Raw genomic sequence first — 7,476 nt, 5'->3', positions numbered from 1 at the left:
GCCATGTGAGGAGTCTGAGCAAATAAATTAAACAGAGCTTTGTATTAAATTGAAGGGTCCCAAACAATAGTAATAAACACTCAAACATATCATCATTTGAAAATCGACTTCTTTTGGTGAAGAAAATATCTTAAGTTTCCACATTTTAAAATGCACAGTATCCTGGAATGACATGATCTCAACCAAAAGCTACCTGAGCTATGATCAAATATATTTTTGAGTATGAGAGAACATACATTTCCAAAGCAAGATTTTAAGTGTCAACACTATATTAGAACTTTTTCTTGAGTGATTTTGATATTCTGGATGGGTGTTAACTCTAGCTCATTCTTGTTCATTTGTTAAACGATGTCATCTCAAGACTTGGATTGGTCGCAACTGTATCCCCTAAGACTGGCTTTCTTTAAAAATCTCCTGAAATTGACATTTTAATTCATCCTGGTTTTTGTTTTAATTAATGAGGATTAGTGGGATTCTGCATTTTAAAAATATCAATATATCTTTTTTAATAAAGTACCCCAGTACTCGGAAAATTGAAGCTTCTGTGTATATAACATGTAAATATTTAACAGAAATTATGTTTGACACACATAAATCAGTGCTTGGAAGAGTTACTGCCTCAAAGCAAATGCAGAGTGAAAAGATGAATTCTTAGCCTTTTGCCTTCTCTTGTCATGGGAGAACATGAAGGACCTCCCTATAATAAATAGACAAGTCTTTCTTGTAAACTCACATGATCTCAGGCATTTATAAAAATCGAAATTACTGTTGATAAATACTCTTGACTTGGAATGCCAGGGCGACATCCTGCTGAGGATTGGTTTTTCCAGAGTGCTCACTAAATCCTAATATTCAAAGACGTTTCTAAAGAAAAACTTGAGGAGGGGGAGAATAGTTGGAGAGGCCGGAGTGCTGGAAGTTAAAGTATTTACTGTAAGAACATGTTCATCATTCATAAGAATAGAGTGCTGTTAGCTCATTTTTGTCACCTGGCTGCAGTTTTAACCAGCCTTTCAAAGATGCCAAGGGCATCTGCCAGGGATACAATGAAACTTGTTGATTTTACATTATAGACTGAGACACCAAAACCAAGTGAACGTTGTGAAGATGCTCAGACTAATTCAGAGCTATTTAGTGATGAATGAGCTAGGGCAGGTCCTTAAACCAAAAAAATCAGCCACAGGCTGCTTATCAAAGCATCGTTTTTACTTTATTTCTTATGAGTCTGAAAGGCTTTAAGTTTTTGTTGCTTTGAAAACTTACTTTAAAAATATAATAGCTCTGGAAGTGTCTGGCCTTGAAACTTTATAGCATTGCAGTTGATACTTAAGTTAGCATGATGGTATAAAAAAGATTCGACATTGGAAGGAAGAGATTTTCAAAGCAAAACTTTTCCTGCATCAAACCCTGACTTGAAACAAGTGCAGACTTTTCAGCAGGAGATGCCTTTGCTTTCAGACCATGAAGGGCTAATCTATTGGCACCCTGGAGGTCTACGCTCCCCCAGGAAAACTGGGAGGCTGGGCTTCCCACTGCTTGTGTTACGCAGCAATCAGCGAAGCTGCATGAAGGCAAGATTTGCTTGTTCACTTCCGCATAAGCAAGGCCCAAAGCCCTCTTGGCACAGAGTTTGTGCACCATCAATGAATACGTGAATGACAAATTTAAGATCTTTTCTAAGTCCCCTGTAAAAATAGTGATTCCATTGCAAAGGTAAAGTACTCATTAGATGTGGGCTACGTACAATTCTGTAGTTACTGGTTTGAGACAAAGATCTAAAGTGCCCATAGCAGGACCTTCTGGAGACAGGGTTTGCATTTACTCTGGACATCGATGCACATTTCCTCCCAAGCCACCCACCACACCAAGAAAAATAGCTTTGTGTTCTTTTTGCATCATGATTGATTAGAAGTAAAAGAAATCAAAGCTGTTTTACCTGTTGAATAACAACATTGCCTAACATATTTGCTAGTGACTCATCTATAACCAGGTGTGAGTGATGAAGTCAGTAAGTATAAACATACTGTATAATTGGTACTTCAATAACACAGTGTTAAGCATACTTTGACGACTAAGAATGTCCAGAGAAAATTCTCATAAACGAGGAAGTTAGGACAGAAGTCAATGCTTCTATAAATCCCTTTACATACAAAAAACATTGTACGTAGAGCAATGATGCCTCAGTCCCCTTCAGAGTAGGCACATTGGGACCTCACCCAGTTCTTTCAATCACCATCAGCTCCCCGTTGTATTTTCCTGAATTTCACTGACAGTCTGAAATCTCTCCCTTTTCAAAGGTGATTTCAGTTTGGGGAAAGCCAGAAGTTGCAGGGCACCAAATCTAGGCTGTCGGGGTGCTAAGTCATCTGGGTGATTTGACGTTTTGCCAAAAAAACTCTGTATAAGATGTGATACATGAGCAGGGACGTTGTTGTGATGAAGCTGCCAATCACCAGTTGCACATAGCTGCGGCCTTCTGAACCATCTGAATAGTGTTCCAGAGAGGACTTTTCAAGCTTAAGGCAAAATCTGATGCAGATTCATTGCTCTACTTGCTCAGTCATCTTGAATGCAGTGGCCACACAGTGCACATGCTCACTCTACGGCACCTGCCACCCCAGCTGACTAGTACAGTGAGGTCATCATTGTTCACACATGCTCATTCCAGTCCATTCTCTTTGACTACCAGGTTACATGGGTGACGTACAAACTGTTCTTGTTATATTAAAACAATGACTGGACTTTTTCCGGACAGACCTTGTATGCTCGTGAATCCACCACCACAATCTAATCCATAAACGTCTCCATTATCCCCAAAGGTTTCCTCCCACTTCTGTTGTTGCTGTCGTAATTATTGTTGTTGTTGTTATTATTATTATTATTATTATTATTACTAAAGCAAAAAGGAGCACGTTAGTTGTCAGGGACTGAGGGCAGGGGAATATTAGTCAAAGGACACAAACTTTCAGTTATGCAAAGTGAAAGAGCCCTAGAGGTCTTCTGCACAGCATGCCCGTAGTTAACAGTACTGCACCATATACCTAAAGGTCGGATGAAAGGGTAGCTGTGCTGTTAGTGTTTATACCAGACACAAAAAACTTCATGTTCATTTTATTCCTTTGAGTAGCTCCGTCATGATTTTTAAATGAACAAAACTGAAATGAGTAATACTAGAATTATTTGTCTTAAATAATGCTAAGAAAGGTTGGCTTGTTTTTATTCTTTTTTATTTGGTCTTTCCTTTTGAAAAAAAAGTGTACTAATTTAGACAGGGAATTTGATCCACAGAGGAAATGCATAAGGATGCTGAGGGCGAAATGAGCCAGGCACTTGGATTAGTTTAGCAAAATCTAGAAAATCTGTGGTGTGGGAAAACTAACAAGCAAAGAAAAACACATGCTCTAAATATTTTTCAAGTTTAAGAGCCAGTTGTTGACTGTGAAGGACTTGGTCCTGGTAAGTCTCCAAGTTGCTCTGCTTCCCAAAACTTGAGAACAATTTTGTTTAAAGGACAAATTTAAAAACTCTGACATCATGTTATTTTTCTATAATCTGGTATCATAATCTTAGTCTCCATGCTGTTAATAACGTACATTTCCTATGGAATATTTTCCTATATATTGTAGAGTGTTGACTTTCCTTAACTTTCTAAGATTATAAATCGTATATTTTATTGTCTTATGCATACTTTTACTCCTACAGATCTAATTCTTCATTCCTGTTGTCTGGGTTGCTGACTGACCTCACTAGTTTTCTTATTTTAATTTACTTTTATTGAAATTTTTCCCATTACCATTTATCCCCCCACTATCCCCTCTTCCATCTCCTCCATTAGTTTCCTTTGATTGGAAAAAGTTAATTTTACATGGGAGAGAGAGCACAGGTCCATTTGTACCACTGAACTCTTCCCTCAGTGAGCCAGACCATCAGGTGCACACTCCATCTCTCTCCCTGTGCTCAGTATGGACTGCATCAGAAGATCCCTTGCCTTCAGATTTTAATTTCATTTGAATGAAGAACTCAAACAGAAGAAGAAAGGGAGGGATGAGAATGGGTCAGGGATTTCATTCCCCCTCTTTTCCCCCCCCAGAAGGATCGCCTTGGAGACTGGCTGCATTCTCAACTGAAGGAATGGTGATTGAAGTCAGGCTCCCCTCTTCACACAGTCAATATCTCTCTCTCTCTCTCTCTCTCTCTCTCTCTCTCTCTCTCTCTCTCCCCCCGCCTCCACCCCTCACCCCCATAATCCTACTATTTTAATAGCTCTGGGATCCTTGCATTCTCTCAGTTTCCTTATACATAAATAATATCTTCGAGAGTAGTCCTTCATTAAACTTGCTTCTTCCCTAGTTCTCCAACCACTACTCTTTGTCTACCCCTAACTGAAGTGAGAGCAATTTATTTATTAAAAGAGCAATCTGTGTCCTCTGCCTACAAGTCCTTGTTGCTTGTCACTCCACTAAGCCTGTTATTATCGAAGCCACTGGTTGGTTGGCACCCGCGAGCTCCATCTTTTAGAAATAGCCTTCCTTAAATTACTTGTGCCCTTCAAAGCCCTGGAGAATATTACTTATGCTTTCTTTCTCAAATATTTGTTTTAGGTTCAGCTTCTGCTATATCACTTTCTCGTCTATCTCCTTAAAAGCTCCTATCTGATACTCTTAATTTAAATGATGTTGTTCTCCAAGTCTCCGTATTCACTGCTGTAATTCTATGTGATTTTATCAATAACTGTGGTTTCAACTACCACTTATATAATGAAACTTCCTAAATCTGTAAGTCAGATCTTTGCTAATTCAAGACTCACAGATCCTACAGCTCCATGACCAGACCTAGTCGGAGGTCCCTTGGATACCTCAAAATAATCATGTCCATTAATTAACCCACCTTTATCTCAGACCCATCTCTTCCCCTGAATTATTGTATATTAAAACCATCTGCCTGGGCACAGCAGATGGGAAGAGTGGATTTGGGGGAGTGCCATGCAGATCTCCCCTCTAAGTCCAAGGCATGCCTTTCCCCAGTTGCTGAAGGAGTGCTGACAGCTTATTGGTGAGCTCCTCTCTGGGAAGTTGCCCTTAGCTAAAGGGAGCTCCTTCGCTAGTGGCTAGATCCCTATCTCAGGAGGTCCGGCATCCAGAGATTGTTAGATATAGAGGAACTGAGTCTCACCCTTCTCGTCTCTGTTGGGGACAACTCTGATGGCTACCCCAGCTCCCGACCTGGATGTAGGACAAACACAGCCTTCCTTCCCTGCAAGCGCCCTCACAGCCCCACTCTGGCTCTGCCCAGTTTGACAAAACTTGCTATTCCCTTTCAGCACAGTACTTGTGAGCCCCATTCAAGAGGCTGTATACCTCTTGATTCATTTCTTGCTGATGTTTCCATTACTTTGGGTGGTCATACTGCCATTTATACACTCTTTATCCTATAGATTATATTTTATTTTTCTGGTCATTTGCTAAAATTCACAATGCTACTATGATCATTGTTCTAAGTGTCTCCTTAACCTGCAGAAATAGGATTTAGAAATAGAATTGCTGAGATGTAAATTATACACACCCCGAATCTATCGGATCATAACTGACTGCTCTCTAGCAGAGCTCAAACCTCTTTCTCCGTGAGCGAAAAGAAGTCCTGGTGCTCTGCATCCTCACTAGCATTTGTTATTGTTGGACTGTTTAGGTTTTTCCCAGTGTGAGGGCTGAGAAACGGTATTTCTTTGTGACTTTAATTTGCATTTCCCTGATTTCCAGCGAGCTCGAGCATTTTTTTGTGTGTGTGTTTTGGCCATTTGTGTTTCCTCTTCTGTGAATCGCCTTTTCATATCTTTTTCTATTTTTCTACTTGGTTGTTTTCTTTTTCATTTTTGATTTGTAGCTTGAAAAAATCTATTTTGAATACTAATCTTTGTTAATTTTTTGCATTCCAAATAACTTCCCCTGGACTGTCTCAGTCACTTCACTTTCTGTGTCCCAGACATTTTTAGTTTTAACAAAGTTATTAATCATTTCCTTTAGCATTTTTGCTTTGTTTCTCTAAAGAAATGCTTCTTCTCAACCCAAAAGTTCTACATTTATTTTTACTTTATTCTAAATTGATTTAAGTTTTTTTCTCTTCTTTTTCTTCTTTTTCTTATCTAGAATACCAGTCTCATCATCTATAAAGTATATATATGTGTGTGTGTGTGTGTGTGTGTGTGTGTGCGCGCGTGTGTGTGTGTGTGTATGTGAATTCTTGGCTTCATTATTTCGGTACTGTTGACTCTTTGTTTTTGTCTCATTTGTCTACATAACAGGAAAAATGCACCCATTAGGTTTTCTTCCTTAACATTATCTTACCTCTCTCGGGCTCTGATTTTTTGAAGCATTTTTAGAATCATCTTGTTAAATGCCAATCAAACCCACTCAAGGTTTTTGTGAGAATTGTATTATCTTTATAGACAGAACTGGTGAAAAAATAGACATTGTTATTATATTGATTATTCTTCTCTATGAACATAGACTATGTCTGTATTAATGTTAAGTCCTTCATAAATATTCATTTTAAAGATATATTTTAATAAAATATTGTACTCTTTTTCAGGTAGTTTATCTAATCTTACAATTAATTTACTCCTAGGTCCCTTATGTATATATTTTGTTAAAATGAATCACATATTTTAAAGTTTATATTTTCAAATGTTTTATTCTGGGATGTAGCAAATTAAATTATTTTTGTAGATTGTATATCTAGCAAATTTGATGCCTACATAAATATATATCATAATTATATTCCATGTTTAAATTTTAATATTTATTTGTATATTCACTTTCTCTTTTCCTTTGAAAAAAATCTTCCAGATTTGATTACTTTAATAGTGTCTTCGAAGAATCAACTTTGATTTTGTTAGTCCTATATAGTATAATTTTTTCTATTTCACTAATTTCACACTAATTTTTATTACTATATTTTTCTACCATCTTCAGGTCTATTTTGTTTCATATTAATTATTATGTCACTAATTTTTAGCCTTCATTTCAAATATTTGCATTTATGAAAATGTATTTTTCTAAATATTATTTCATTTAACATAATACAGTTGAAAAACTTCCTGCATATACTCCCCAAGTACATTTAATAAATTATTATTATTTAATCATAGAAATATTATATAAATAAGCATATTTACAAAATAATATTTATTTGTAATTAATTTAAAAGAATATGCCTTTTATTTTTCTAGATATGTGTATTTGATATGTTAACTTTGTTATTTAAATCTTCCCTATGAATTTTTACTTAAGTCTATTAATTATTGAGAGGTATATATTAAAATTTCCCCTACGAAGAAAAATTTTAAAATATTTTCTTACAGTTCTACAAAGTTGTGTTCATAAATATTTGTTATATGATTACTAGATTCTAGTTTAGAATTGTTATGTTTCTTAGTGTGGTTGAACCTTTTATCCTTATGCAGTAACCATCTTAATGCTC

The sequence above is a fragment of the Artibeus jamaicensis genome, unplaced genomic scaffold (genome assembly GCF_021234435.1).
Source record: "Artibeus jamaicensis isolate MK-2021 breed Jamaican fruit bat unplaced genomic scaffold, CSHL_Jam_final scaffold_833, whole genome shotgun sequence".
Taxonomy (NCBI): domain Eukaryota; kingdom Metazoa; phylum Chordata; class Mammalia; order Chiroptera; family Phyllostomidae; genus Artibeus; species Artibeus jamaicensis.
Note: the sequence above shows the minus strand (reverse complement) of the source record.